Here is a 23,890-nt window from a genome sequence, read left to right as displayed (position 1 = left end):
ATAGAATGGGAGAAATTATTTGCAAACTTATAGCAGGTAAGGGGTAAATATCCAAAAACCACAAGGAACTCTTACAAGTCAATAACAAAAAACTAAATACCTGACTTGACAATAGGCAAAAAGATTTGAATAGACATTTCTTCAAAGAAGACAAATGACTAACAAGTGTATGAAAATTTTCTCAACATCACTAATCATCAGGGACATGAAAACCACCATGAGCTATACTTTACACGTTTGGATAGCCGCTATCAAACAAACAAACAAACACAAGAAGAAAACCAGAATATAACAAGTGTCCTGTCAGGGCTATTGCTCACATTTCCAGTATATTTTTTCCAATAGCTTACTGTGAAAATTGTGGAAGATGGAGAAGAGTGGAAAGAATTGTACAATGAATATCCATACTAATTTGTACAATGCCCAATTGCACAATGGATCAAGTTTTGTTGCATAGCTATACATGTATCTAGTCACTTCTCTGTGTTTTTCAATGTGCTTTTTAGATTACACTTTTATTTTGAGATAATTATAGATCTTCACGCAGTTATAAGAAATCATCCTGTGTACCCTTTACTCGTTTTTTCCCAGTAGCAACATCTTGCAAAGCTATAGCACAATATCACAACCACGATATCAACGTGGATGCAGCCAAGATACAGATTCCATCACCACAAGGATCCCTCCCTTTACCCTTTTAGAGCCACACCTACTATCCTCACTTTCCTCCCCCTCCGAAACCTGTGGCAACCACTAAGCTATTCTCCATTTCAATAATTTTGTCTTTCAAAAAATGTTATCTGAATGGAGTTACGCGGGTTGTAGCCTTTGGGGATTGGCTTTTTCATTCAGTACCATTTTCTAGTGATTCCAGTTGTTGTGTATATCAACAGTTCATTCCCAATGTGTTTTCAAAGGCATTTTCACACCTAGGGGACGTTCTTCATGAGCTTGTGCCAGTAAGTATCACCCCATAAAATCCCCAGCAATGTTAGAAAAGGAAATACACTCTTTAGAGTCTTTTCTTTGAAAAAACCAACAACAAAACAAAACAACTTATGGAGGTTTTGACATTTTGCAGTATTGGCCACAAACATTTTGAAAAGTTTCCAATGTGGATTTTGTATGTGTGAACTTGAGAAGAGAATAAAAATGTCAGTGGCCGTATTCATCTTGCATAAAATATTTGAACTTTATGCTGCACTAAAACAATAAATTGTCTCTGTAATAAGACATGGGCAATTAAACAAGCAAGAGAAACAATTCATGTAGCTTGAGTTGAATGGAAGCCCTGCAATTGAAGTAATGTAATCACACCCCAGGAGTCTGAGGAGGGGGTGTGTGCCCAGGAGAGGTGACTGCTTTATGCTTCTTTATATAATGGATAAGGGAAGTGTAATTTAATTTGCAAACAGCAATCTTTAGAAATCAATTAGGAGTTTATTCCAAAGGGGGCAAACGTTGGTTACAGATTTATGGACCTCTCTGCAGAGGAGGGAAAGTTTAGCACTTAGGGCTCAAGCCCTGCCCTTCCCACCTCTCCACAAGTAACTCCCAGTGGGGAAGGAATGTAGCGGCCCACAAGGGAAGGAGTCCTGTGCAGGGGCTGCAGGAGAGAGGTCTGCAGTGGAAGACGTGAGCCTGTGCCCCAGAGCTGGGCGTCTGTGGACCAGGATGGTCAGGCTGATGCTCCTCTAGTTGTTGATACTGAATTCACACACAGGCAGATGCACTTGGGACAGACCCTGACATCAGGCCAGCGCTGGCTACTGGAGAGAGCCTCCTGCCCCTGAGAGCAGGGAAGGCTTTGTTTCGCAGCTCGGTGAAGTACAGACCCAGGTACTCCTCACTCTATCGTGTACTTGCCTGTTCAGTCATCTCTAGCTGAGCACTGCCTTCATGTGATCCTCTGAGCATAGACCCGTGGCCGTCAGTCTAACAGGAATTAGCAACGATTTCTTGTGGTCATGTAAGTTCGAGGAACGCAGGTTTAATCAAAGTTAAGCAGGCCTCTTTACTGTAGGACGGCCCAGACCTATTGATCTGAGGCTGTGCATGGGGCATCTATAGATTATTATAAGACTGGAGAGTTATAATTACTGATTGTAAGATTATAATCAGATTTTTTTTAAAAAAAGTTATCTGACCAGGGACCCAGACAAAAGTGTTCTGGGTCACAGTTGGAGGAAGGCTGCCGCGCTGGGTTCCTGTCTGTGAGGCTTGCATGAATAGGACCGCAATGAACACAGAAAGGTAAGTTCTGTGCTAGAGAACTTCCCGTTGTGTTCCCTGCTGTATCTCTACTGTCTAGGACAGTGCCTGGCTCACAGTAAGTGCCCAATGAATGCTGGTTACATGACTAAAAATAATAGCTATTATTTCTTGAGTTCTAGGAATTGTGCTGAGCTTTTTTCAGCCATTATCCCATTTAACTCTCAAAACAATACCGAGAACCAGTTCTCATTGTTATTCCCTTCTACAGGTGAGAAAACTGAGGGTTAAGACGGTTCCATAATTTGCCCATGGTCACAGAGATAGGAGGGGGTCAGGCTGCGGCCTGAATCCAGATTATATAACTCTACAACCCACACGAGTAATTGTTTCTCTGCATTGCTTCTAGGAAGGACCAGGTAAGTAGATAAATGAATCCAAAACCCATCCAGGCATCACTCATCGGAAGGGAACTAGCCCTGAGTGGTCCCACCAAAACACCCCATTCCTCCAAGTGAATTCATCCTCAGAGGTGGCCTTCCAGGGTGCGGGGGACAGCACACATTCCCAAAACCTTCCTGGTTGCAGAGCATGGCACACATGCCTGTGGGAACTGTAGTATTACCAAGAACCAGATTTACCTGCAAAACTTGATCTGGTCTTCATTAAGTTGTGTGCAGGTCTCCTTGAAACAAGAGTCAGCACTGAACACCGAAGCATGTAGAATAAAACAGCCACAGGAACAGGGTTTGGGGCAGGGGCTGAAGTTCTTGCCAGGGATCGAGTAATCACTAAGGCTTCCCAATGGGAAGTTAGGAGCATTAATTTCAGCACAGCAGACCGAGGCCCAAGAGAGAGCATCTCGACCTCTTGATGTTGGTAGTGTGTCTACTAGACATTTCTACCCAGCACTGTGGCAGATAGGAAATAAACCCGCCTAGGAAAGTGGATGCTGATATGGCGGAAAGCCAGGTGCAAAAAAGGCGTTCTCAAGATCCCTCTTTGCAAACAGGAAGTGCATCCCTCAGAAAGGGCTGGTTTATCACCCTAGTATTCAAGGGTCTCCTACAGCTTTGCCCAAAGGCCAGCCACAGGATCCAGGTCCCATGAGGGGCTGGTCCAGGTACTGGGGGCTGGGTGCTTTGCGGAGTGCCTCTCAAACATGATTTAGGCATGGCCCTGTCTTAGGGAAAAGCAGTCTCCACTTTTAAAAATTTTCTTTCTTCTTCTTCTTCTGTCCTTTTTTTTTTTTTTAATGGATAAGGAATTGTTCAGCTGCCTCAGCAGCATAAATGAAATAAATTATCATTAAGATTAGGGATTGTGTTGTAAGTACACTCTAATTGCTAATTAATGCATCGTCCTGTTGATTTTTCCATGCATCTTATGTTTGACAAAGACGGAGGCTTGTTGCCAGCTCCGGGTAAAACATCGTCTCTAGCCCAGGCAGACAAGGTCGCTGGGTGAGTAAGACATTTCTTAGTTAACATTACTCCAATTCAGCATAGAACAGCGGTTAAGAAGGCTGACATTCAAGCAGATTGCCTGGGTTTGATTCTTAACTCTATTGCTTACTGTGTCTGCTTTGAGCAAGTTATTTTATTTCTTTGAGCCTCAGTTTTCCCTTCTCTATAACAGGGATAAAAATGATAGCATCCACTTTTTAAGATTTTGGCAAGGATTAAAAGAGAGAATAGAGTGAGGCATTTAGATGTAAGACCCAGTATGAGTGCTAGCTGCCAATCTTACTATTCCAGGTGTATATTTTCTTAATCAAACTATTTGAGGCCAATTGGGTTGCAGAATTCAGGGGTTTTGTTTTGTTTTGTTTTGTTTTGTTTTGGTGTTTTGTGTGTGTGTGGAGGGGGGGTGTGCTTTGGCATTTAGGAAGCTAATGTGGCACTCACAATTTATATTATGTTCCACTCCCTGCAGGATTGAGGGCAATGTCTCACAATCAAACACGCTAATATTTATGTAGTTAAATATAGAAACATTCACATTAAGTGAGATAAATAAATACTATAAATACTTTTCTGTTACTTCAGTCAAATGTTCTCACCCAGTGAGTTTTGACATCAAATTTATGAAAAGGCTTTCAGGATTCAGAGCTTTTTAAAATTTTGGATAAGGGAGTTTTGACCTGTCTGACAGGTACTCCTGCAATAGGTTGCTGTGTCTACACTGGAACAGGTGCCATCCATACTCAGAGCCCTCAGTCATTTTCCTGACTCACTGCGGAGGTCTGTTTCGGCAGCAGATTCTTGGCTCCTGCCTAGACCTTGTGCAGGAAACTTCAGGGAGCCTCTGGGCTGAGCCTGGGAATGGTCAGTGGTCTACAGGGGTCAGGGCCTCCAGCTGTGAGTACCTGCCTGGTGCCAGGTGCTAGGTGCCTGATGCCCAGTGCCTGGCTGGGTTTTCTTGCTGGTCCCTGATGCTGTGTGCACAGTGCCCAGTCCTGTACCTAGCCTGGACTGGTGATGGCTCCTGCTTTACAGCTGGTCTCCTGGACAGATCTCTTCCTTTAAGTGAGGTGAGCAGCCTGATATAGTCATGGGCCAACTTGGGAAGCATAGTGAAAAAAGGGTCAAGAAGCACCTTCTCTCTCGAGGCTCTGAAATCACAGACTTACAGGCAGCTGAGTGAGGGCTGGGTGGGATTCAAATCTGTCCACTCACTCACTCACTCACAGTAAACATTTACTGTCGTCCTACTTTGTGCCAGGACCCTTACCAGGCCCTGCATGGCCAGGAGTCCGCAGAGTCACAATGATATAAAGCTAACAGTGAGGAGTATGTGGAATGTGGGCCAGGCACTGTGCTCTGTGCTCTTTACCAGATCGGCAGACTGGATTCCTCCTTCCCTCAGGCCTGGGGCCACTGGAGTCTGAACCTCTCACCCAAGCCTTAGAGTTCTAGCTCTTAAATTCTCCCCATGAGATTCTTCATGCTCTACAAAAGAGCATTTATCCTCAGTCTATAAGAGAATTAAGCTAGGTTCCAGCTCTAAAGTTAGCAAGAATGGAAATATCAACTTATCTGTCAACATCTGCTTCCCCCAAACTGCATGAAGATGCCACCAAGATGTGGGAATTTTTGCAGTAGGAGACTGGATGGACCAAGGTCTGCCCTGTTCAGGACCACTTATTAGTCCCCTTGCCTTGCGTAGGTCAGAATTTGTGGTAAATAGAGGCAGGAATTTGGGCCTCTGTACTGGGCCTCTCTGTGAATATTGGTGCTTGGTGCCCACTCAAAGATTTGTCAACTCCTTCTGAGCACGATCCTGTCTTTGCAGACATTGTCTGAATTCTAACTGCTGAGAAGGAAGTAGAAGGAGGGGAAGCCCAAGGGGACACTGAAGGCTGTCCTTGTGATTAAAATGAACCCATGAATGGCCTCATTTTGGGGCTCAGCCCTGCACCAGCCACTTTCATATGCCATGCCCCTTACTCCAAACTTCTGGACTTGATGCTATTTTTCCATGTTATACATCAGGAAAATGAGAAGTAAGAAGTTAAAGCAATTAATGTGGTGGCCTAGGCTATGGTTCAGATCTACCGAAAATCCAAGCTTTCGACATGAGATACAAAAAGGTGCCCTTCCACTCTGGGCCCCACGCTACTGAAGGCAATACATACCGGTGAGAGCCTAGAGGCACAAGAGATACTTTACTAATAAAGTGCTTCCTGAGCTAGACACGCTTATTTGGCTGAAGTCTTTTCTTATGAAAATGAAGAGCCAACCTGAAGACAGAGCCCTGCCCACTTGAGAAATAACCAGGGGAGAGACTGTGCCCCTCCAACACATCCTGCCCAGGGCCTGTGGATGGCCTGCTCTTGGAATGAAGATGGACACGATGGAATTTCAAAGTGAATAAAAACATTAAAATGTGAGTTGTCTGACGTTTCCTCCTAACTCTGGTCTTGGACATGTGGTGGTCTGGTTATATTCTTGCTTTTATGTCTTGCTGGCCTTCTGGTTTTAACACCAGCCTCAGTGTACTTAGGTACTGTGTGAGACAGCCTCTTGGTGTTGATCAACTCTGGGGCACAAATAAATTCTAGTTTTGGGGCCGTGTGCCAAGGTCCCAGTCATGGCTGCCCTGTGAGCCTTGTAGACCATAAATACCTGGGTCTCACAGCAGGTACCAAACAACCTTCTGCGCTGTTCATCCCCAACCACCTGAAGGGTGTAGGTGTCCCTGGAAGCCCCAGGGTTTGCTGGAGTTAGAATGAGACCCTCAGGGGCTCCTGATCTAGCCTGTTTTCCTGCCTCCTAGAATTCTGTGTCTTCAGCATTTGCCCCATATTCTAATGAGATGTTCAGTTCTTAGCTGCAGACATGTGGAGAGATAATTGAGAATTAAAGTCAGAGGGAAAGACTTGAGGACAGCAATCATGGGTTTAAATTTATTATTCTTCTGCATATCCATCATGTTTCTGCTCTGTAAGAGCCCTCAAATGATACTATTAATTCATTCTTTCAATAATATAAAACATTTTTTTCAGCCATTATAGAGGTACAGAGAAGAACAAGGCTTGGTCCATGATTTCTGCTTTGATTGGGTGGTTGTTCATTTTGAAGTCAGACCCAGTAAGGTAATGTGTGTCCAGAGCCTGGCTAACTCCTCACCTGTCTTCTGCTCTCCACTTCCCCCACCCCCGCTCTCAACCTTGTCTCCTCGTAGTCACAAACCCATGGTCCCACAGAGCCAGTGCCTCAGATCACTTTCTGTCCTCTCTGGCCCCAGATAATACTATTAAGCTCACCAGCTAGTTGTGAGGATCTAAGGCCACAGCGTAGGTGACAGTCCTGAGCACGCAGTCCTGGACACGCAGAGGCATCTGTCAATTTCACTTTTCTTCCTTCTCTGGATGGAAACTGCCCTGTCTCTATCATCAATCAGCACAAATGGTATTGGGTATTGTGTTCTTTCTCTGAGTTCTTGGGCCTTGCTTTTGGATTTTCCATTAGAAAGCATTATGGAAGAAGGCTCCAGTTCTGCTCAGGCATGCTCAGTACTGGGCACTGAAGACATTGCTGTTAAACTGAATGGAAATGGCTCTTGGCAAATCTGCCTCTGAATATACCCAGAATCTTCTCCATGACTTAGAGAGTTAATAATAATGGACATGGACGGAGTACTTGCTATGCTGCCCAGGCAAGGAGGCCTGGTTCCAAAGTTAAAGACATCTAGGCCAATTTCAGGGTAAAAATGGAAACTGTCCATAAACTAACCATGGGACTCAGGTGGGGAGACAAGGAGCCAAATTCCACATAGTGGTCCACAATTCTATTCTCCCAGGATACTTGCACTCTCTCCCCGGCCAGTGTTGCAGGCTAGTGACTAAACACACCATAACACTGATGTGTATAATATCATGAACATATGGGATGGCACCTGGAAGGGGCAACCTCTGCTGGGGGGTGCTGTGGTCAGACTCGCCTGTAGGCGTTTGAGGAGTTCAGCGGCAGGTGACACAGCCCAGTCTGCACCTTAAAGTTGAGCTGATGCATTGATTGTTCTCATCTGGATGTTGTTTTCCTGGCTGCAGGGAACCGTGAGAGGCAGAACAGCACAGTAGGTCAGAGCACAGCATCCAGAGCCAACTGCCTGGGCCTGAAGCCATTTACAGATGCTGAGAACATAACATAAGCCCTCTCACTCTCTATTCCCCAATCTATAGAATGAGGACAAAAATAGTGCCCCATGGCCCTGAAGGTGGAGTGACCAACTATGGCCAAAGTGTGGAGCAAAGAGAAAGCCCTAGGTGGGTATAGATATGATAATGACTACAGCGCCTTTTGGAGACACTTCTGTATCCCATGACCTGACATAGCACATTCCCAGGGAGGTGCCACGGGCAGCCAGGAAGCTTGGAGGAAGCCAGGCTTCCAAGAGGTGCCTTCTAGAAATTTCTCTTTACCAAGTGTTTGTGCAGGAGATCCAGCTGCCTCTGACACCAGAGCTGAATCTGCTGGACAGCCTTGAAGGGCTGGGTACCACCTCTCCATCCTGGGACCACAGGTGTCCCTCCAACTGCATTTACCAGCCTCTAGGATACCAAGATAGGGTTTGCTCTGAACAAGGAGGGAGCAGCATCCATAAAGCATTAAAAAACACATCAAGAAAAGGAGTCTGGAAGCAACATTACTCCTAGATAAAAAGCTACCTTGTTTTCTTAAGGAGATTTGAATTCTCTGAATTAAGGAATTGTGGTTTTAAAGGTTACCTGAGGGAAATATGGAGTTTTTAAAGCCCTGGGCTTTAATTAAAACTCACTCACACGCAACTAATGTGTGAGCCCAGATGTCCCCTGCATGCTCTCTGGGAACACAGGCCAGAAAAGGTCTCTGATGAGATGAGAAACTCTGAAGTCCTCAGCCCTGCATGCAAGCCCCCTCTTCTCCTATTCCTGTTCCTATTTTTTAGGAAAGGCTGGACACCCTACTCTTCAGACATGAATGTATCCAGGCTCTGGAATGTCCATAATCCCTGCAATTTACACATGGGGCAGAACATGGTTGGAGTTGACATACTGGTGGTGGTAAAATAAATTCCTACTTTACCACCTCTGCTCATGTGGTTCACTGTGATGGTTTGAATGGTTGCACCATTCAATCCTGCTGCACATGGCCATGTTTGTGAAGGCTCTTTGGATGTCCTTGTCCCCGCAGGGACTCCACATAATCCGTTATTAGAAGCCAACTCAAATTATCATTTCCCTCAACAGATCCCACCCCAAACATTAGCTTTGCTCCACATTCCATGGGGCTTTAGTTATTTTATAAAGCAGCCACCTGCCTTGAAAGGTCTCTGGGGAGAAGGTTCCTCTGGGCTGAATTTGGTCCCAACACCAGCGAGGTTGACCTACTCAGTGTTTCAAAAACAGCTAGTTGTTGATCTTTAGAATTCAGGAGTTTTTTTTTTTTTTTTTTTTTTTTCCTTTTCAATTCAGGTTCTTCTCAAAACTCAGAATACCTAGCAACATGTGCCGACAACCAAACAAGGTAGCAATTGGCTGGGTCCTGCTTTCAGTGAGAGCAGCCCCCCTGCAGCTCAGCACAATCCCAGTACCCCTGTGTTTTCCACACTCACTTTTACTTTCTGCTTGGCCCTGGGATGGGTCTTTCCAAACCAAGAAGTAAGCATAAAGTAAGGGAGCAAAGACTTGAGTACCGGGTTGCTGTGAAAGCACCACCCCAAATCCCTCACAACTTTGCCACTAAGGGGTTGTGTGAGGTTGCATCTTTGCTTAAATGGCATGGAGGTTAATACAGGCAAAACAAGAGCATATGCAGAGACTCCAGACAGTCTTATTCCCAAATGTTGGAATCTCTCAGTTAATAGGGGTAGCCATCTTTTTCTGACAACAGCTAGGGAAATTTTGCGCATCTTTAAAAATGATAACTGTTGGGGCATCTGGGTGGCTCAGTCAGTTAAGCATCTGACTTCGGCTCAGGTCATGATCTTGGGGTTCATGAGTTTGAGCCCTGAGTCAGGTTCTGTACTGACAGCTCAGAGCCTGGAGCCCGCTTCAGATTCGGTGTCTCCCTCTCTCTCTCTGCCCCTCCCCTGCTCACACGGTCTCTCCCTCAAAAATAAACATGAAAAAAAGGGATAACTATTACATTTTCTTATCAACATTCTAGTTTTGCTTTTACCTCCTGAGTTCCAGCCCCTTGATGACTTTTTGGATGAGGTGCACGTTCCTATTCCTGGTCATCCTCCTGTTGGGGCAGCTAGAAAACAGGTCAGTTTATGTATGCCGAGTCACTGATGAAGGTTCAGGGAGGGTCTCGTTCATTCCACAGCTAATGTGCTTCTGAGCGGAAGCAGAACATGGTTTGGTTTCTTCCTTCCTTTCTGCTGTAGAGAACTTTAAAAATCTCAAACCGTAATTTCTAAGCTTTCTCTGTACTTGACTTTTCTTAAATAGTTTCATTTTCTAGTCCAAAAACAATGCTCTGGCTTTCTAAGGTAAATAGGGCCATTTCTGTTCTAGAAGCAGCTGATGGAGAAAACCGAAGGTGAAGGAAGGCTATTAGAAGAAATGGGTCACATTCTACAAATCCTGGAGCCACAACTGTCTCTCAGGACACCAACCATTTCTATTTCTCCTATATCTTGAAAAGGTGCAGAAAATATCAATTATACTGAAGAGAAAGGACTTTATTTGCATGTTCTTATTTCCTATATATGTCACGTACAAAGTAATTAATGAACTTGAAATTAAAAAAAAAATTAAATTTTGGCAGGGGTGGTTGGGTGGCTCAGTTGGTTAAGCCTTTGGCTCTTGATTTCACCTCAGGTCATGATCTCATGGCCCATGAGATTGAGCCCTGCATTGGGCTCTGTGTCGACAGTACACAGCCTGCTTGGGATTCTCTTTCCCTCCCTGTCTCTCTGCCCATTCCCGGCTCATGTGCGTGCGCTCTCTCTCCCTCTCAAAATAAATACATAAACATTTAAAAATAATTAAAAAATTAAAAAAATAAATTTTTTATGTTGACCGTTGAATGATAATCAGTTTTTCCTGGATCTCAGAAAACCACAGAGGATGTGCCACTTTGTGTTGAATGAGGATCTTGGGGCAGTTCTTGGGGCGGGTTATAACTCTGCTCCATGAGCAGCCATGATGGGACAAAGTTGCTTGATCATTTTGTCAAATTCCTCTTCATAGGAGAGCACATCCCCAGCCTTGGCAAAAGACTGCTTCTAGAAGCAAGAAATAAGGACCTGGGCTTTTAAAAAGTAATCTCTACTCTGAGGATGTAAAAATCATAGCGGAGGGGCGCCTGGGTGACTCAGTCAGTTAAGCGTCTGACTTCGGCTCAGGTCATGATCTCACGGGTGAGTTCGAACCCCGCGTCGGGCTCTGTGCTGACAGCTCATAGCCTGGAGCTTGCTTCCCATTCTGTGTCTCCCAATCTCTCTGCCCCTCCCATGCTTGTGCTCTGTCTCTCTCTCAGTCTCTCAAAAATAAATAGACATGAAAAAAATTAAAAAAATAATCATAGTGGAGGATGTAACAGACACTTGGCTACAGTCAGAGCTAGCGCCCAGAAATGTGAAATCAGCCAACCTCAGCCTGTGCATTCCTCCCCGCTACAACACACCAGGTAAGAAACCATGTCCCGGAATCAAACTGTTGAGATTCAAATCCTGGCTTGACCATTTACAAGCAGTGTGACCTTGGGCAAGTTACTTAACTTCTCCAGACCAGGATTTCTCACCTGTAAAATGTGTATGATGGTACCTCTTGCATGGGTTTTGGTAAGGATTAAATGACTGAGTGCATGTAAAGCTTTTATGATAGAACTTGGCGTATGGTAAATTCTTAAATGTGTCAAATTATCCATGGCATGTGACTTCAGTACACTGTCACTTGGTTTCCTAGGTTTTCTTATGCGGTCTTGGATTCATTGTTGGGGCACATTGCTCCTGCTTCCCTCCCATTATCATCAAAATCTAATACCCGCCTGGAACTCTGAAGTTTACAAAACGCTTTTACACTCTAAATCTCACATAATCTTCACATCAGCCCTGGGTATGCTCCCTACTCTGCCCAATGGGTTTTGGGCAACTTAGTGCCATTTTCTCTCCTCTGTGCTTTCTCCTGTATCACAGTTCTAGAGCCCTGGGAACTAGATTTCCTGGAATTCTAACCAGAGGTTGACAGGTTTTCTGTCTTTGTAAGAATAACAGCAGAGAGGCAAGGTGACGAGGTGCGGAGTCCCTACTCTCCTAAGCAGTGGTGGGCAGCCATGCAGGCTCTCCAGCAGAAGGTAGACGGGACGGAGTGATGCCAGGAGCATTTGGACGTTCTCTTGCAAGTTACCCCCATTGGTTCTGCAATTCCTGACTTCCTGAACACTAGCGGTGGCTGATTTTTCATCCCCTTTGTTCCTCTAAAGATCTGCGCCCTCAAATCTTCTCTATGAAATCCCTTTGTGCTGGAAATATCTAGAGTGTTTGCCATTTTCCTGACCAAACCCAGACCTACTTTATATTAGGAAACACACAATGAGTACATACTTTATGCCAGGCACTGCGTTAAGCATTTTATATGAGTTAACTTATTTAATCCTTATAATGATGCAGTTTGAAAAGCAGCACAATTATCCTGATTTTTCAGATATGGTAACTGGGGCACAGAGAGGAAAAGTTCCTTTTGCATGGTTATCACTAGGCTCTACAGACTCTGTTAAGTTACTGAATGTTCACCATGTGCCTGGCATTGTACTGAGTATTTCAACGAAGGATGAGTTACGGTTTCCCAAAGTAACAGGTAGTTAGTTAAAAGCCAAGCAGGGATTCCCATCCCTTCCTAACTCTCCACCCAGTGTTTCTTTTCCCAAACCTCTGATGCCTCTTGCATGGAGAGAACTACCACAGATGTAAGGATGTATAAACAGTTACAGTTAAAGGGTGTCTGTCTAAGAACAAGTTGTCTGCTTCCTGTTCTATGCACTTCTTACATTTTACCAAGGAAACTGTTTTATTCCAAAGAATGAATGGTGGGTCTTGTGACCCAGGGATAATTTGTTATGGTCATACATGGCAGAAGTAGGGGGAAATTAAAAAAAGGAGAGAGGGAATGAGGAAAAGAGGAGAAGGTGGATGGTGCAGGAGGGGCAAAGAGAAGAATAAGGAAAAAGGACAAGGCAGGGGAGGAGGAGAGGAAGAAGAAGGAAGGCAGAATGAGAGCTTTTTCTGATCAAACCACCAGCCACATATAAGAGCAAGGCAGAAAAGGGACTTTTCCCACCTCCTATTTCTACCAGGGGATCCAGATCTTTGTCGTAGCAAGGACTAAGTGTTGTTACTCAAATATTCATCCCTCTGCCCCAGATCTACATCATAATGCAAAATCCATAAGTGTTAGCTATTTTGGCTGCTTGATAAAAATTTGATACATTCTGATTAACACACATATAATAAATAGTCTAATTTTATTATGTTGTATAAAGAATTCAAAAATACGTGGTGTCTGTGCTTTCCCAAAGTGTAAGGAAACAGATAAAGCTTCAGACAGTCAAAGAAATATTGCTTTCATTAAATTATGCTGTTATTGAATTTCTTCCCCTATGATAGTCTCTCCCTGTTCTCAAAGCTGTCTGCCACAGGAGCAATCACTTGGGGTGGGATTTTCCCTCGATCTCTGGAATCTCTGAAATCTCTGAAATCTTGAATGGATTGGCTCAAGGATGGGAATTAAACCTGGGCCTTCGAGCTTCCGTGGGGTCTTTGAGTTCCCTCCGCTCACATTACCCTCTAGTAATTCCTCTTCTGCTTCAGCCACCAGGGTCTGTTCCTGTTGCTGACAGCCAAAGTGTGCTGACTGATGGAGGGTGGGGCTGGATTTGAGCCCTGTTCTGCCTGAAGACACAGATCCTCTGTAAAGGAAGGTGAAACCCATCCCTCCTACTTATCCCACCATGGGGACCTACATTCCCATCACAGGGTCAGACTTTAGAATAAGTGAATGAGGGTAGACTAGGCGTCCTGAAGGACTGAACAGAGAAGGATGGACACTGGGCACCGAGGGCTACTCCCCAGTGCTCCTACTCTTCAGCCGGGAGCAGCTCTGGGCCTGCCTGCACAGGCCTGGGGGGCCAGGTGCTCCTCCTCTACTCTAGTAAGAATCAGCAGGCAGGGCTGGGTCCCCAGCTTTCTGAGGACTGGTTTCCTCCAAGAACATGCCAAGTAAAATGGTCATTCTGTTCCCTGTGTTCACTGGCATTTTCCGGGGGAATTCAGAATCCTCTTATCATCTCCATATCCCTGCCCAGACCTACATTCTAGGAGAAGATTCCTCACCCAATGTCATCCCAGTCTGACCCAAATCTACTTGTCCTGCTCCCTCTTTCCTTGGGGACGGAAGCTATGAGGATAATGGGTGACATTAATGGAAGCATAGTGGTTAATTTGAGGGAGATGATAATCCCAAAGAGCCCAGGGCTGGTTAGGCTGTATCTAGTATGCTGCCCTTTCTCCTAAGAGTGACACTTTAAGAGAGTATTTTTCCAAACTGGGTGCGTTCAGAAGGCTGCCTGATGTTTATGGGGTCTAGGAATAAAATCCTAAAGAAATTGGCAAAGGACTAAGAAGAATGATCTGTGGGAGACCGTTCCCATCACACGTCTGGAGGGCAAGGGGAGAGGAGGAGGAAGTGCACTTCGTGGTTGAGGTTCCAGATGAAAGAATCAACAGTGGAGGGTGGCAATTAAAAGAGGGAAGATTTCAGTTTAATGTGGGAATAAGTGTTGTAGTTAGGGTTGCCTTCTCTGGTATGGAATATTCTGTTCCTTTAAGTATCTAAGCAAGAATGGGAGACATCTGCACAGGGATCCTCCTGGAGGGACTCCAGTCTCTAGAGAAGATCAGATCATATGATCCCTAAAGTCCTCCCCTCTATCAAAGACTCCAGGATTACTCTGTACGTAAATTCTGAGGGACAATAGGGGAGTGACTACATACATTGTTCCATCCACAGCCTGAAATCTTGACAGACTCTAAAAAGAATGAATTAAAGCTAAGGATGCTAACACAGGATCAAATCCATAACAAGCTGTAAATTTGGCAAAGCAAGCTGCGAATAGGTATTTCTATATCATACTATACATTTTCTTTGTCGGATATGTGGGTACAGAAATACAAATGTGAAAATGTGCACACACACATACACACAGGGGCTAGGAAAAATAAAAAATATATAAGGGAGGATTTGGGGACTGGAAATGGTAGTTAAGAAGAGTTTAGCTTCATTTGCTACGTTTCTTTTCTTTCCTTCTTCTTATGTTTTTTAACAAGAAGAATATTTTCGTGTATTACTTATGGTATTGAAAATGAAAGGAAAAATGCTGATGGCTATGAGGCTATTTCTCCCAGATAGAAAATGGCGAGTTTAATCTTAATTAATGATCAGGTCATTCATTCATCAATAGCCATTGAACACCCCCTATGCACTGGCATGGTAAGGATACAAGGCATGGTGGAAGACAGAGCTCTTCCCCTCAAGAAGCTTCTGGCATAGGAACCAGCGATTGCAACCGAGTATAAGCAAGGCTGTGAGGGGCAACAGTGTGGGCTTCCCAGGGCCTGAGGGCTGAGGTCTCGTGGGTCTCAGCGTGGGGGATGAGGGTTCCAGGTGTGACGGACAATATGTAGCAAGGTCTGGAGTGAACAGAAGCATGGCCTACTTGAGAAAATGAAATGTTTGTTATAGCTGCTGGGAGGTAGGAGGAACAGTGGGGAACAAATCTAAAGATATAAGCAGAATATAGATAATAGAGGCCCTATGGGTCACATCAAAGAGATGAGACTTTACCCTAAAAACAGTGGGGAACCATTGAAGAATGTCAAGTGGTTGAGAGGTTAATGGTAGTCTTTCAGGCTAGCTAAGGGAGTTTTCTGGGAAGGGTGGCTCTGGGTGGTCCTCAGAACATAGCGTATAAGCTTTCTACTTACATAAGCCGCAGTTTTGCTTTTGAAGAGGTACAAATGAATAATTATCTATATGCAGATTAATTGCTTTGTGGATTTTCTGTGGCAAATGAGAAACGTTAACCCAAAAATGATTTTCCATTCTTGCATAGGACACTGATGGCTGCCTTTCTGTCATTAGTCACCAGGCTCCCCTAGGCCTCAAACTCATTTTTAACACTGGACTGAGCCAAACCAAATCCAGAAGGGAAATCTCTGCTAAAAATGATTAACATAACGCATGAGAAAGCCAAGTGTAAATGACTGTTCATTCAGGGGAATACCCACAGCAAGCACCCAGAATGTTCCTGAGGAACCAAATGTCCATGCAGTTGCTGGGCACGGCTATACATGAAGCAAGAGACTGAGAACGGAGTTGGTCATTTGGTGCAACATTTGAACCCTGGCTCCTCACCACACCTGTGATGGCAGGTTACTTAATCCCTGACACCTGTCGTTTTCATGTCACAGCTACTATGGATGAGGCAGGGGAAATCTATTCAGGTTTAGGGTCAAAAGCCAGCAGGTGTGCTGGGAATTGAAAATCAAGCACATGTTGTGCTTGAAAAATAAAACAACAAAACTTTAAATCCCCTTTAAATTGTGAATGCCAGGCACTTTAAAGCCCCAAAGCTTCCCCTGATTATTATTCTTTTTCTTTTCTTACCTTTTTTTTTTTTTTTTTTTTTGGATTCACTAGAGGTTAAGGTCTAGTTTGAAAGGCTGAGGGAGAGATGTTAAACAGGGTGGGGGCAGGGATGTAAAGAGGAGATAAATGAAGATTTCTCTCTCAATATCCACATCTGGTTTCATTCAAGTAAATCAAATGTGCATGATGATTCAACTCCATTGTACCACTTTAACTATTACAACTACCTAAAGTTTTTTATTGTGGGGGTTAATTGGATATATATGAATTACTCAGCATATATTATGTGGTTTGGGGCCTCTCCTTTTCTGTTTATTGGTCATGGATAATTGAGAACAGATTGCTTATCCCTGCAAACCAACCACTCTAGAATGAATCTTAAGTAACAGAGCTGCAAGTTTCCTTAAAATAATCCAAACCAACCTAAATAGCTCAATTTATGGAGGAGGAAACTGAGGCCAGGAAGGGAATGATCTACCAAAGCCACACTGCCAGTGCAGGGCGGAGCTGGGATGAGGCCCCAGCCCTCCCAACAGCCAGTCCAGAGCTCCTTTCATTCCATCAAGCTGACCATCTACAGGAGCCTGACTCTGCCTGTCCAGGGAATGAGACACCGCTCCACCCCTAAGTCTGCAGAACCTCTCTTAAAACTCATGCTCATAATAACATGGTGTTACTGTTCACGGAATAGTTGGGATGGCGAGGGGAAAAGCTATGAATTTGGAGACTGGAAACTCCCTAGGAAGTGGAGGGAATGCTGAGCTGTCCTTGGCTTCATGGCTGTCTAAGTATTTGTTACAACTCCCTCCCTGTCCCCAGATTCTACCTCAATAGTTGTAAGTAGGCCTATTCTGCGGGTTTAAGTAACAATCTTCCTCCTTCAAACCCACTGCATGGACAGGGCCCACCAAGATCTACGCAAGATGAAACATCTAGACAAGTGGCACCCTCCCTCCGGAATGGTACAAAGAATGGTTAGGACACAGTGTGGCTTCAAAATGATGAGTTATCCAACCAAAAAAAAGCAGCAGCTTGAGGTTTCCTTGAGCCTTCATGACTTTAGCTCAGGCTACTGCATGATTTCCCATAGGATTACAAGAGCAAAACTGAAAATTTCTCTCAGACTTTAAGAGTCTGTACTCCAGGTGGGAATGCCTCATTCCCGCTGGGTGTGTTATCATGTGGGTTGACTGGCTCTTTGTTGCCAAACACCTGCCTAAAAGTGTGTAATGCTTCCAGATGTTTCTCAGCATCCAGATGTACAGCATGCTCCAACTACGGCTGCTTCTATCAAGTTGAACACTGCATCTCTGGTTGCAGAATCACATCCTCACAAACATATTCTGATCACGCATGGCATGTGGGAATTGGTGGATTTGGGAATCATGAGCCAAGGGCTTCAGTGTCAGGCAAACAGAGGGTTGAGTCCTGGCCCTCCAATGACACAAAGCTCTTTGTGTCCCAATCCCTCACTTGTAAAATAAGGACAATGGTGGCAACCTCCCAGAGTCATTATAGGTGCAGCGATGCATATAAGGCTCCTAATAAATGAATACGATATGGTAGGTGTGCAGTGAAGAGTAGATTTTCTCAGAGGAGACAGGGAGGGCTCTGTCTTGTTCACCACTGTATCGCCAGCACTTAGTACATGGCAGGAGCTCAATAAATATAAATAAGGAAGTGAATGAATGAGAATCCGAATGGCCTCTGATTTGCAGCCACGTAGGTGCTTAGAAAAGTCCTTGAAATCTATGCTTGTAGTGAGAATTTAATTAAGCCTCTGACTTACACATAAAAATTTAGCACCTTTTCAAAGCTGGACCACAGTAAAACCCTCTTCCATCACCACATGAACGAAGAGTTGACTCTCTTTCATTATGCGGGCCTCTTTACGCCATTTGTCTTCTCCGGTGCCAGTCCACAGGAGAGAGTAGTACGCAGTGTTACTGCTACTTTCTCAGTTACTAAATCCCACAGTGCTCTAACTCCCAGCTTGGGCAACGGCAGGTTCAGACAGCAATGCAGATACCACTGGAACTTCAGCAGGGATATATATTCTGGAAGGCTCCCTGGATAGCAGCAGGGGACTCAGTCTCCCTCAGTAAGGACCCCATGGAAGTATGTACCAAGCCACCACAGGCACCACCACTCACAAATGCACTGAAATCTGGCCCTGGAAGTTAACCTATTAACAAAACTTAGAGGAAAAGTCTATCTTCTATCAATGAAATGGAAATGAAAAAAATCCACTAACGGGCACCAAAGCTATGTGTTTGAAAGGGAGTGAACCTGTTGACCTGAAAGCATGAGGGACTATAATCCATTCGTTCTCCATGGACCCCCGATCTAGAAATGCAAAGTCAATACCTACCCAAACACTGAGCCCTCTCTTTTCTACTGAATGGATCCTGGTTTGATCAGCCAGAATACCGTCCCCCAAGCATTACCCCAACTCTGCATTCCCACCCTGCTGACAACCACCACAGTACACACACCGGACTTTATTCTACAGATAACTGAATCTCTACGTTTCAAAATTCTGAGAGCGGGAAATGAGTGGAATAGATAGAATGATAATAACATATTTTTCCTAAATAAATGGTTCTCACAGGAAGGTGCTGTGACAGTGGCAAAGCTATGAAGGAATCTGGGGGCACTTCAAACTGGGAACTGTCATTTTCTATCCCCTGTGTCTTTTCAAAGTGTAAAGTAAGTGTGGTGGGGGTTAATAATAATGAGATTAATTGTGCCCTTTCTCTGCGCCAGCCATAGCTAGAAGCGCTTTGTTAGTATTGACTCATTTTATTCTCCAATTACCGCTGGGAAGTACAGAGAAGGTCCACAGCTTGCTCAAAGTCACAGGGTCTTTATATGTAAAACTGGGTTACGGGGCGCCTGGGTGGCGCAGTCGGTTAAGCGGCCGACTTCAGCCAGGTCACGATCTCGCGGTCCGTGAGTTCGAGCCCCGCGTCGGGCTCCGGGCTGATGGCTCGGAGCCTGGAGCCTGTTTCCGATTCTGTGTCTCCCTCTCTCTCTGCCCCTCCCCCGTTCATGCTCTGTCTCTCTCTGTCCCAAAAATAAATAAACGTTGAAAAAAAAAAAATTTATATGTAAAACTGGGTTAAAAGATAACAAATAATATGAAAACCCAACAGAATTAACTAAAAAAAAGATAAGTGAAATAAAAAGGATTGCAACAGAACCTAAAACCATGGCATCGGAAAGAAAATTTGCATTGGTAGTACCCAAAAAACAAAGTGAACACTGTAAAACTGATGCAAAAAATAAAATAAACTATCTAAGAAGGCAGGAAAATGCCAAAGAAACACACATCAGTGTCAGAGCACATCATACATGGAGAACAGAGATTGTAAGCATTGTCAGTAATTGTGGGGAACGGAATCAATAAACAAAGATATTCTAAATTTCCCTTGACTAAAATAAAACAGACAAAAAACATTAATCATAATTGTAAGATTAAAAGATCTCCTTGCATTTCATAAAAAGAAAGAAAATCCATGAAAAGAAGCCTTCCTGGATAAAGCCAACTAGATTTACTAAATTAAGATTAATGACATTATTTTCAAGGGGATTAGTGAAATATTTTTACTCATAAGAAATTAAGCTAGAGCCTCACCTCCAATCCTGTACCAAAACAAATTTCACAGAGTTTAAAGAGTTAGTTTAAAAAGGAGCCATATACAACCTTGGGAAAAAGTGTTAGTATTGTATGGATTTTTGGATGAGGAACTTTTTCCTTTTGCTTAGAGCAAAAAGTAATGGGGAAAAAAATCATAAAAGAAAACATTAATGGATATGACTAATGCCGTTTAAAATTTATATCCAAAACCATCTAATCAAAATTTAAAAGCACAAAAGAATAACATTTCCCGCAAAACAAAGATATGTGAATGGGTTACTATTAAAAAGAGGAAGCGGGAGATAGACATTTTTGCATTTTAATAGGGAAGCAATAATCTCTTCAATTATAAGCATATATGAATATAAAATGTACAAAACAAAAAACACATATACCTCATAACGATTTTGGAAATGTTCACATTTCAGTAATCAACAAGATGCAAACTAAAATGTGGTCACAATTTTGCTCATTAAATTGGCAAAACAGGGGAGAGAGCATTTCCTTTCTTAACTACTGGTAAATCAGTTCCTTTCTGGGAAGACAGTTCTGCTCTGGATACCAAGAATACTAAAAGAGTATACATTTGACCTGCCAATTCATCTGCTAGGACTTCACCCAGAGCAACAATCCAATAATTGCATCAAGACGTATGTAGGAGGATTTTCACCAGGCAGAGAATGCTCTATCTACCCGGTGCTTGGTTATTTAAAAAACCACCATCAACGTCAGTCCCCACAGGTTTTGACCTTCTGAATTTGTAGAGCATGTGTCATTTTACTTAATTTTGGAAACAAGTTCCTAAGGAAGGCATTATCATCATTATCCCCACTTAAAGACCCTGGAAGACAAAAAGGGTAGGGTAGTCTGAGTTAAAGGTCACAGAAAGTTCTCTCTGATGTCTGAAATCATGCCATTAAAGCATAAATAGAATGAGAAGGGTAGGTTACCTGGAACAACTCCTTCTTCTTATAAAGTAGATAATTGGGATTCAGAGAGAGGAAGTTTCTCACGGAGGTGCACATGGTGATTCTGAGACACTTTCTCCTGGACTAACTCACTGTTAAGTCACAGACATTCCCGGAAAGAAAGATCTGTTCTCAAAGCTCTTCCTTTGCTGTTTTCGTGAGCTTATGTGCTAAAACACTGGCACCTTAGACACTGGAAACAGGACACGTGATGAGTCGGTTGTGATGGACAAACAGGAGGTTGAGGAAAGTCTGAAGAAAGGTCTGAGAATATCCCAAAGTCTGCTCCTCACCCTGGGGGGCTCTGGTCACGCAGTGGTTGTGGGATGCATGAAGAAGTAGGAATAGAGGAGAAGGAGGGAACCAATAGCAGCTGTGTAATCTACTGCTCAGGCAGGGCAGGCTCAGCTTCCCTTCTGGGGCTCCGAATTCCTGGCTTGGGCAGCTGTGTCATGGGCCCCACATCTGCCATTTCAGGTCTACCACGTGCTGGTTGGCCTCTGAGCATTCTTGACCCTGGATGCGCTCAGCCAGCGTCCGAAGGGAACAATCCATCAGACCCTCCCCAAGCGGAGATTCTAGCAGGGCAGGTACAAATGTCTCCCTCGAGGGTCCAGAGGGTGCTTCCCTGGGAGATTTTAAACCTGGTCTCAGCCACTCTTCTCAGCTGCACTTGGCAGCACATTTATCAGATACTTCATTATTTAAAAGAAGAAGCCCTGAAGAGTTGGTTTGGGGAGCTAATTCAGGGCTGGAAGATAAGAGTCATGTTTGGCTTTCACGTGTCAGGTGTCCTCATCCTTGATAAGAGCAGACGGGTATTCACAAAGCCAGAACCCGCCTGGAGCACTTCACGCTCATTTCTGGCTGGCTGGGGCCGTGGTTCCTCAATCTGCTCCCGTAGGGCCACTTTGCCAGATCCCTGCCCTGCTGCTCATCCTTGCCCTCTGCCTTGGCCTCTGTCCCCAAGCTGGGGAGGACGCCCTGAGGGGCTCTGCAGGGTGTCAGGAGAAGGTGTCTCTGTGGGTTCCTTCCTTGCCTCTCTCAACACCCTGGCTCCACTACCAACCAGATCAAGTGCCCTCCCGGCCCCATGAACAGACTAATTTAGAGTTGTTTATAGCTATAGATCTCAGCAGCAGTATTTCCACAGGCGGTAATTTGTTACTAATAAAAGTGAATGTTCTGAAGTTTGTGAATGATTTCCTTTTCATTTTTTTTTAATAGAATGGATTCAAGGTTACATCTATAACAAAATCCCTTACTCGTGTGCATTCTGGTGCATTTTCTTCAGGGACAGAAGATGAAGCTCCCAGGCCCCTGGGGCACAGTGTATGCCCATGACAAGGTGCTGTCCACACGAGCTGCACCCAGCCCAGGGCCAACTGGTGGGAGTGCAGGTCGGGAGCTTTGTGAGGCATGGATGTTTGTACTGATCAGGGAGTACCAGCCATTTAGGGCAGTAACCTTGCCTCATGGTCCTCTGGGCTCAAGTCTCAGACACAGCGCCTACATACAGTAGGTGCTTAGTCCTCATGGAGTGGCGGAAGATGGCATTTTGAGTGATCTCACTGACTAACCAAGACCTGCCTTGGGAACATGCAGAGAATGTGGCTGTGTGGGGTCAGGTCCAAGCAGCAACTGCATCCAATCCTGCCTCCTCACCCCTCCTCTGTGGTTTTCTCAACCTTATCTGCTCACCAACCTCAGTTTAATGTCTCTGATATTCCTGCCTTGTGTGACCCAGGAAGTGCTTAGAATCGCTTTTCTCTGAACCCATTTTATTATTTGGTCAACCTGATCACTGAATACTTATCACATGGTCAGGCACCCCATGAGCGTGTTCTGCTTTCTTGTCTACGCTGACCACTCCTCACAGGTGGGTGTAATGTCTTCTGCCTCCCGACCAGCACTGGGGCCTCAGTGTGAGCTCCATAAACATTTGAATTGAGTTGAGCCACACGTAGGCATAATGTTAAAGAAATTTTAAGATTTCTTTTAGTTTAATTATTTATTTTGAGAGAGAGAGAGAGAGAGAGAGAGAGAGAGAGAGTGAGTGAGAGTGCAGAAGAGGGGAAGAGAGAGGGAGAGAGAAAAAATTCCTAAGCAGACTCCACACTGTCAGCAAGGAGCCCAACGTGGGGCTTGAACTCACGAGCCATGAGATCATGACCTGAGCCGAAATCAAGAGTCAGACACAGGGCAGCTGGGTGACTCAGTCAGTTAAGCATCCAACTCTTCATTTCAGCTCAGGTCGTGATCTCATGGTTTGTGAGTTTAAGACCCACATTGGACTCCATGCTGACGGCTCAGAGACTGCTTGAGATTCTCTCCCTCTCTCCTCCCCTCCCCTGCTCATGTGCGTGCTCACTCTCTCTCTCTCAAAAAAAAAAAAAAAAAAAAAGAGTGAGACACTTAACTGAGTTACCCAGGTACCCTGAAAGTTTTTAAAAAACATAGCATTTCAGTGTCAGAAGAACCTTGGTTCAGATGCCGGCAAATTCCTTTGGATGCTGTATGATCTTGGGTAAGTTACACAACCTCTCTGATTTTCAATTTCCTTAACTTTAAGAGTTATATAATAATGTTGACCTCATCACGGGTAGGACACAGGCCATATCTTAAAGATAATGCCTGCCTTCTTCTCACATATCTCCTTACTCCCCCACTCCCCACCATATTTAGAGCCCCTAAAAATCATTAGCAGGCCAATAATGACAGGGGGTCCACCAATGTACTGTCCTTAGGGATCGCCAGTCCCTTCCCAAGGCCTCATAGAGCCAGAATGGGGAACAGGCAGGCCTGAGCAATCATAAGGACCACTGCAACCTGGCTGCCTGAAGGGGCAGTAACAGGGGAAGAAGACCTTAGGCAACTTCAAGGACTTTAAGGTGGCTTATGTTACCCCTAAGATGGAGGTCCCCCTCAGCAGAT

At 44.4% G+C, this 23,890-nt stretch overlaps 1 protein-coding gene and 1 long non-coding RNA gene across 3 annotated transcripts in view; one reads left to right on the top strand and one right to left on the bottom strand.

The window, feature by feature from the left end:
* The window catches only part of CLSTN2 (calsyntenin 2), a 609,330-nt gene that overhangs the window by 325,205 nt on the left and 260,235 nt on the right, over positions 1 to 23,890 (bottom strand). The gene's annotated exons all lie outside the window — the stretch shown is intronic.
* LOC147577190 (uncharacterized) lies at positions 2,145 to 6,103 on the top strand. The gene is made up of 4 exons (XR_015240004.1): positions 2,145 to 2,253; positions 2,483 to 2,630; positions 3,611 to 3,674; positions 5,506 to 6,103. It is a non-coding gene; the product is annotated as an uncharacterized LOC147577190 (long non-coding RNA).

Source organism: Puma concolor, chromosome C2, assembly GCF_028749965.1.
Source record: "Puma concolor isolate L17-30 chromosome C2, mPumCon1.1.hap2, whole genome shotgun sequence".
Taxonomy (NCBI): domain Eukaryota; kingdom Metazoa; phylum Chordata; class Mammalia; order Carnivora; family Felidae; genus Puma; species Puma concolor.
Note: the sequence above shows the minus strand (reverse complement) of the source record. Positions and strands in the feature narration are given on the sequence as shown.